Source organism: Sarcophilus harrisii, chromosome 1 (genome assembly GCF_902635505.1).
Source record: "Sarcophilus harrisii chromosome 1, mSarHar1.11, whole genome shotgun sequence".
NCBI classification, from domain to species: Eukaryota; Metazoa; Chordata; class Mammalia; order Dasyuromorphia; family Dasyuridae; genus Sarcophilus; species Sarcophilus harrisii.
Window position 1 is genome coordinate 305498189 of NC_045426.1, and position 9218 is coordinate 305507406.

Consider the following 9218-nt stretch of genomic DNA (forward strand, 5'->3'; position numbering starts at 1 on the left):
AATGTATTGCTTTGCTTTGAAAGATATTTTAAAGGGAGGTTTAAAGGGGTAGTGAGTAGTGAAACAAGACCTTTGAATTTAATTGAATTTTCTATATTACCAAGTAAACACTTATTGAATTATTTTATTCTTTGTAAAGCAAATTCAAATAAATGAACATTATTGATTTTTAAATACATTTTATTACAAATAGTTCAGGTTTATTAGGTTTTTAGACTTGATATTAGAGCTATGACCACAAAGGAAATTCTTTCTACTAAGAAATGGATGCCTCAGACCTGAATTTTGGGTCTGATCCAGATGGTTTTTAATAAAGAGTTTTTATTGATTTTTTTTAATGGGAGGAGATGGTAATAGGGTACAAGAGGCAATTATTCTCTGTTGCTGCTTATGCCATTGCTTTTCTAAGCCTTTCAGGAAGAAAGGTTAACTGACAATCACCTGTCCTTCCCTAAGGAAACAAGAAAGGAATTAATAACATATTCCAAGAAACTGCAGTAAATAATTTGATCTTTAAGGTGGCATGGAAAAATGGATAGAGAACTTGCCTTGGAGAGAGGATGACTGAGTTCAAATTCTAAGTAGTTATAGGATAGTAAGAGAAACAACTTCTAGGTAGATTCTAATTGACCTGCATATGTGAATGCACATTGAAAAGGTGCCTGAATTAGTTATTCCATGAATTTATTCAGGGAGAACTTGGCTTGTTGTACTAGAGGTTTTAATCTTTTTAAAACGTAGATTTTTTCTCTCCATAAATAGCAAACATTTAAAAAATGATCACTACCCATTAACCCTCAGAAGAACTCACTGGAGTGAGTTTCATAATTGTCATATATTTGGAGCTGGATTCATGGTCAGAAATGTCTAAGTGCATACATCTGTGGTTTTAAAAATCTTTGGTTTTGGAGGAAGCTTAATTGGAAAAGATAATAGATAAAACTTTTCTCAAATGGAGAAGACAGAATAAATAATGCACTGGTAGTTTGCATTCTGACTTAGTTGTCCAATTAATAAGTTGATGGATAGCCCACTAGCAAGTGAATGAAGCTAGAATTATATTTTTTAAATTGCTTTAAATTCTTAAGTGAGGTTCTGTTTTTTCTCATCCAGATAGAATTAATTTGAAATAAACATGTTATTGTAGGTTTTCCACATACAGCCATGTTCTAACATATGTCAAACCCCATGTCAATGAGTAGATTTTCTCCAGTCTCTTTGGCATGATAGCCAAGTTATGTTCTTTGTAATGTTTTTATTTTCATTGGTAGATGGTCACAACCTTGTCATGTTTTAGCCTCTGCATGAAGTGCTAATACTGTATAGATATTTTCCAGCATATCTATAAAATTATATGTTTGCTCCAATCTTTTTATGATAGAAAAATATATACTCTGGGTGTGTCTTCCTGTATTGTGTTCTCCATTTTTGTTCAATGTGTAGACAATGTTTAAGGAATGGGGTTCGAAATGTCTGCGTGAAATGAAATTAAAATGTATATAATTATTGCAGAAAACAAAGGTGCCAAGTAATATGGTGTAAAAATGTAAATACCTGAAAATTTCATTTTTCTAATAAAGACACTTTCTGCCAATTGATATGAAAAGGAGAAATGGAATGGTGTGATTTCCTTTAATTATATTCTTTTTGAAGTATATATTTGGGATTTTTGAAAGGAAGAGTTATTTTATTTTTCTTTCTCTCATGATACCCTAGGGATGTTTAAGGGAAGTTGGGTGAGAGTCACAACTAGGCATAGGAGTTCCTGGACTTGTTTCAGTAAGACAGCTGAAGCAACTGATAAGTCCATCAATCTCTGAAGCTCAATTATTTTCTGGTACTGTCAAGGGGTCATTTTTACTTGTATCCCCCAAACTTCTTGTAGCTGAGAATGAGCTTTCAAAATCTATTTCTCTCTGCTCTGAGATCAGGATGGGAGTGGGATTCTGACATGCCAGAGAATAGGTATCCTGAAACATCAAATGTTCGAACTGGAAGAACTCACTATAGTGTATTCAAATCTCTCACCTGCCAGAAGAGAACACTAGGTGGCTTTATTTCATATAGCATGGAGGGGATCATCATCACTACTGACAGTGCAGATAAAGCTGTACATAACTCTTTGTCCATATTTATTCAGAATGGTCCTTCATAATCAAGCATATGATAATGTTTTCAGGGAAATCCTGGTACAGAAATGAAGCACTTAAGAGTTAATGATGGAATCATTAGAAGTACCTATAATAGAAATAAGGTTTGACAGATCCTATTAAGATGGAAATACTTTAAATATGAACAGGATGAAGGACAAGCTTATTTATCATCCATAGGCTCTCCTAAATTCTCAGTGACTCATCACCAATTGGTTTCCATGTGATGATTTCCATTTATAGCTAGCTCTATGACCTTAGATGGCTCTTCTCACCTCTCTGGCTAGATCATTGGTGTCATACTAAAAAAGAAATGTTGCCATTAACTACTACACAAGCTTCCCTGAGCTCTGCATATTGGCTTAGAAAATCACATATTAACATTGTAGATATTCAATTATATTTTTATTTATTTTGTAAAATTTTCCTAATCACATTTTAATCTAGTTTTGGCCAAATAATTGGTCACATAGTGCAGAGGGGTTAATCAGCCCCACAAGGATCCTCCATTACTATTTGAATCAGAGTAGTGCTTTACAATTTAAAGTATCATAATCATCCTTTAACAAGCAATTAAGTATTATAATCCTTATTTTATGGATGAGAAATAAGTGATTTCCCCATTCTCACATAGCTGTAAGAAGTAGAGAACAATAAATACTAGTGTCCATTTTGTATGTAAGGGTATTTCAATATGTCAATGGATTCCAGATCTTATTAATATGGCTACTTTTTATAATGATGAGCTCACAACCTATCCACACCTCTAATCTTATTTAATCTTATTCATAGCTTAACTAAAATCCTCTAGAGAGCTGATCTATACTCCAGAGGCCTCTCCCTTAACCACTTTCTTGCCCTAGACCCCTTTAGAAATATCCTGAAACCTATGAACCCTTTATTCAATAATATTGTTAAATGCATAAAATTGAAATACATAAGAATATCAAGAAAACTAATTGCACTGACATACGGTTATCAGAATATTTTTAAAAGTCCATAGACCACAAGGTTAAGAATCCCTATTGTAGGTTTTTTGATAGTCCATGGTTTTAACCATCCTAATCTCAGGTATCACAAGTGCAAATCATTGACCCAAGTCAAGTAAAAAGCTTATGAAAGAATGACTTAGTTTGTGAGAATACAGTCATCAAATACAGGGCAAGAAAATATGATGGCAATTCATATCCTAGTTTTGGTTCAGTTGAGGGCCAAGACCTTCCCTTGTCTTCCTTTTTCTTCTGAGACACTACATTCAAGTGGTGGCAAATATGGTCAGCATGGAATAAAGAATCCACTTAATTTGAGAAAGCAGGTATGCTTACCTATATCCCCCAAACTCATTGTAGCTGAGAATGAACTTTCAAAATTTCTTTGTCCCTGCTCTGAGATCAGAATGAAAATGGGATTCTTTTTTTTATTTTTATTTTTAATAGCTTTTTATTTACAGGTTATATGTATGGGTAACTTTATAGCATTGACAATTGCCAAAGCTCTTATTCCAATTTATGAAAGTGGGATTCTGACATGTCAGGGAGTAGATGTTCTGAAACATCAAATGTTAGAGCTGGAATAAGACACTGTAGTGGGTTCAAATCTCTCACTTGGCAGATGAGAACACTAGGTAGTTTTATTTCATATATAGTGGAGAGAATTACCATTCCTGCCTTGTATTTGGAGGTTTTATATGTCTGGCAACTATCAGATACCATGTTATTAATAAAATATGTGAAATCAACTCTGGCTGTCTACATGGCAAGGGCTGACAGTCTACCAACAGTGCCAATCCCTTATACTTGTTCTACAACTAGAGAATTTCCTTTTAACCTTTTATCCCCACCACAGACTTGAAATCCTACTTGCTCTCTCCAACATGCCTCTTCCTCTGTAATATGGCCTGACCATAGTCTACCATACATCAATACCAAGGCAGCAATACATAATCTCTCATCTTTGCTCTTTAACTGGCCCACCTTTTTAAATACAAATATACATCTCTTGGATATTTTTTGTCGTTGTCACTTATATGAAAATCATCCTAAGTAAAATCCTACAATTTATTTATACCCACCATGATGTTCTTGTTTGAGCTTTGGATTACTTGCAATTATGATTCTTTAAGTACTGTAATCTACAATTATATAATATCTGCTATATTGCTATTATATATGCTATTTAATACTGCTATTAAAAATGAATTTCACAACAAAGGAAAAGGATGTACCAAACAGCAATCCAAGATATATGTACTGATGGACAAATTCAGTAGATGGTCCATAAAAGTACAAATTATATTTTGGGCATTCATAGATTTAATTTTTCCTTGTGAATTGTTAGGATCATCAGTCTGTTTTGAATAGTCATGGATGTCATTGAGGGAACCTTAGAGTTTTCAAGAGCATGGTATAATCAAGACCATAGAAATATCTGAAAGACTCATATGGAAGTCTTTCTTCCCTTCAGCTTTTGAGAATGATATTTTCCATACTGATGTAAGGAAAGAAGCAGGAAAAGTTGGAGAGAGAATATAGAGGGTTCTGAAAACCTGGCTAAGAAATTTTAAATTTATTTTGTAGCCCAGAGAACTGCTAAATATTACTTGACTAACTCACGTATCATTATCTGATATTATTATCAGGTATAATAGTTTTGCAGCCCCCTTTTGCCACTCAAAGTTTCCCTGTCACTAATAAATCTGCTGAGGTGAGAGTCATCAATCAATTTTCACAGTACACATTTTAAAAGTCAGGAGATAATCTAAACAAAATTGTAAATTTCTCATACAGGGAGATAGCTTATCTTCTTGGGTGCTGTCTCAGAACTATGGAAGGATGTAGCTATCTGCCTCACTTCCCAAGCCACCATTCTCCTATCTTTCAAAAAGTCAGTCTTTACGTTCCCAAGATAGGTGGATGCTTTCTACCTTTGGTATGTGGGTTTATTTCCAAACTTAATCTTATAAGGATATCAGAAGGAGCCTCTGTATTCTTTCAATCTGGGTAGGCACAAGTTTCAAATGTGGTTTCCTATGGCAATACACTTTTGTGAGCGGCCACATTGCTCCAGGAACAAATAACCTGACAGTGCAAAGAACACTAAATGGGCTTTCAAAACACTGAAGTTCTGCCACTGGCACTTAACTTTGAGCATAGACCCACTTCCCTTTTCTGGTCCTCAGTTTTTTAATCTGAAAATTGAAAGACTAGATTTGTGGTTGGAATAGATTTTAAAGATTATCTAATTCAACCCCTTCATTAGACAAAAGAAAGTAGAGACCCACAAAAGTTGTGATTTGCAACATTCACTCAACTAGTAAGTGTAAAATCAATATTTGAATCTGTCTTCCCCATATTCCTGATCTGAGCAGTCTAGTACATCCTTCTCCTCTAAGTTCTTCTGCTTCCTGGAGCTGGGGAGATTATAAATCAGCAGGACAGTGTTGTGTAGTCAGAGTGGATCAGGAGATGCTTTAGAATGATAGACTGCTAAAGCTACTGTTGGGAAAACTCTGGCTCAAAGTGACTTACTGAAACTCCCAAAGCTAGTCAGTAGCAAGGCTGGGATGAAACTATCCCATCCATATGCAATAGTAAAAGGAAAAACATCCATTAATTAAACTCTGAGTGAAGGCTGGTATCAGGATTGGAGCAAGGAAATAGGAAATACATTTGCCATTATCTCTCCCTTTCTGCTTTTCTCCCTTCTTCTTCCCTTTCTCTTATTTTTTCTCCTCCTCTCAATCTCCTTTCCTTTTTCTTCTTTCCTCTATTCCCTGGCCCTTTCTCTCTCTTCTCCTTTCTCCCCCTCATCCCTGTTCTAATCACCTCCTTTTTTTAAATGCTTGTTTGGGAACACTAGCACATTGGCCATTTCAGACCCATTTTACATTAACTGAAGTGGCACTAATACTATCATCACTGCTATGAAACTAATCGGCAATTTGTGATACTATTTTACATCTATGCAGCCACATTTGGTGAGGTAATTATTTCCTAATTAGGAGGCAATTTATGACTGCCATGTAGGGTATTGGCTTTTGCTGAGGACATGCTTGTTTAGGGCAAGAGCTTGGATGACTTGGCTTTCACTTCTGAGATGAAACTGGCAGCTGACCAGGTAGTCAAACAGCACAATTTGAGCAAAGAAAGTTAATAAGGATTATGCTAGTTCAGTCAAAGGAAAAGAAAGACTGTCATTTCTCTCTCTAGAATGAGCTGTTATACTTTATTAATGAATGGACTGTCTTGAAGTTTTGACAGCCCAAGAAAAAAGTGAAAGAAGACCTGGGTTCAAATCCTAATTTTACTACTTATTTCCTATATGTCCTTTGACAAGTTATGACTTCTCTGAGCATCAGGCTCATCTATATAAAGATTGTGCATTCAATCATTTGTTGTATTTCATTCTTTGGGACCTCATTTGGGGTTTTCTTGGCAAAGGTATTGGAGTAGTCTGCAGTTTGCTTCTCCAGCTCATTTTACAGATGAGGAACTGAGGCCAATAGGCTTAAGTGACTTGTCCAAGGTCACACAATAAGTCACTGAGGTAAGATTTTAACTCATGAATGTTATTCGTCTTCCTGGTTGCAATCCCAGCATTCTACTTACTAGCCATCTAATTGCCTATAAGACTTAAAATAGGTGACATAAAAGATCTCTTCCAGTTCTAAATTTATGATTCCATGAACTTCAGAGCACTGAATGCACTGCAAATAAACAACTTGGTAAGCTACAGTCTTATTATTAGTAAATATTATTATTCCTGATCTGGACATAGTTATCAAAGTTCATTAGAAATGTATTAAAATTAATCATGGATTTAGAGAAATAAGAGTCCTGGATCTAGAGTGAGAAATTCTGGGTTCAAATACCATGTTAGATGTTTATTATATTATAACTTGGAGCATATCACTTAACCTTCCTAGAAGTCAGTTTCCTCATTTGTCAAATGAATAGTTTAACTTGATGGCATCTGAGGTCCCTTTCAGTGCCATATCTATGATTATTCTATAATCTTAGGATACTTTGGTATAGAGAAAATAACCATGGGGGAACTGGATTTGAATATTCCCTGAATAGGTGGCCCTAAGTAAATTATTTCACTTCCCTATTAAAGGTTAATATTTCTTTTTTATTTTATTTTTATTAAAGCTTTTTATTTTCGAAGCATAGATAATTTTTAACATTCACCCTTGCAAAACCTTCTGTTCCAAATTTTTTTTTCTTCCTCCCTTCTCTCCTATCTCCTCCCCTAGATGTCAAGTAATCCAATATATGTTAACATGTGCAATTCTTCTATACATATTTCCACAATTGTCATACTGCAGAAAAAATCAGATAAAAAAATGAGAAAGAAAACAAAATGCAAGCCAACAACAACGAAAAGAGTAAAATTACTATGTTGTGATTCGCATTCAATTCCCACTGTCCTCTCTCTGAGTGTAAATGGCTCTCTTCATCACAAGACTGTTGAAACTAGCCTGAATCATCTCATTGTTGAGCCAATGTCCATCAGAATTGATCATCATATAATCTTGTTGTTGCTGTGTATAATGATCTCCTGGTTCTGCTCATTTCATTCAGTATCTTATAAAACAATAATATTCCCTAACAATCCTATACCATAACTTATTTAACCATTCTCCAACTGATGGGCATCCACTCAATTTCTAGTTCCTTTCCACTGCAAAAAGGGCAGCTACAAACAGTTTTGCACATGTAGATCCTTTTTAAAAGGCAATATTTCAATCAACATTTTTAGTTAGTACTACTATTATTAGTGGCACCTACGTGACACAGTGGATAGTGTTCTGGGACTGGCATTATTAGGAAGATTCATTTACTTGTATTCAAATCTGTCCTCAAATACTTAGTAGCTGTGTGACTGGCCAAGTCACTTAACCCTGTTTGCCTTGATTTTCTCATCTGTAAAATGAGCTGAAAAAGTAAAAGGCAAACCACTCCAATATCTTTGCAAAGAAAATCCCAAATAGGGCTACAAAGAGTTGGACATGACTGAAAAACAATGAAGCAACAGCAATTACTATTATTAATAGGCAGTTGGTAGCCTAGGAAATAAAGCACTAGGTCTGAATTGAGGAAGACCTGAATTTAAATTTGACCTCAGACTGTTGTCTGTTTGACTCCAAGCAAGTCACTTAATTCTTTGCCTCAATTTACTCAACCATAAAATGGGGATAACAGCACTTTCTCATAAGATTGTTGTGAGGATCAAATAAGACAATATTTATAAAGCACTTAACACCGTGTCTGGGCACATAGTAGGAACTATGTAATCATTATCAATGATGATGTATATAGGTGGAGGACGATGATTACCTTTTGTTGGTGCTACTGTGATAAAAGATGGTTCACATGCTTGTCAGAATTAAAAGATAGAAAGACCTTGGGGGGAATCTAGTCTACCTTCTCATTTAAAAGATGAGGAAACAATCTCTAAAAGTTATCATGATTAACATGACTATCATGTTCACACCTTGACACTTACTACTTCTGTGATCTTGAATCAGGTTCTCTGATACCATATCTACTATACCAGACACTCTCTAAAAAAACTAAAGCTCCATACACTTAGTAAAATGATTACTATTACATCGCATAGAGAATTAGTATGACATGACTGATGAAGAGCTGGGGTTAGAAATCCCTAGGTTCAAGTCTTAGCTGAGACATTTTTTGGCTATTTGAGCATAGGAAAGTCATTTAACCTGTATTTGCTCAGGGAACCTTCTAAACCTCTAAATGATAGAACAGGATGTCAAGCTGCATTGTTAGAGAATTCCTTGGGAATTTCCTGTATTAATGAAATCTCAAGCAACTGGAATATATGACATGAACCAAGTCACAATCACAAAAGGAACAGCTGCATATAGGATATGCCTAATATAATCCAGTTCACCTCTAAGACAAATGTATACTACTCTTCTCCTTGACAACCTTTTAAAAAGTCTCTATTGTCCTTGACATGTTGACCATATCTTTATACATTTTAAGCCCTTTTCTTGCTCTGAAAATAGCTTGAGGACATCTTCATCTACATATCCTTAAC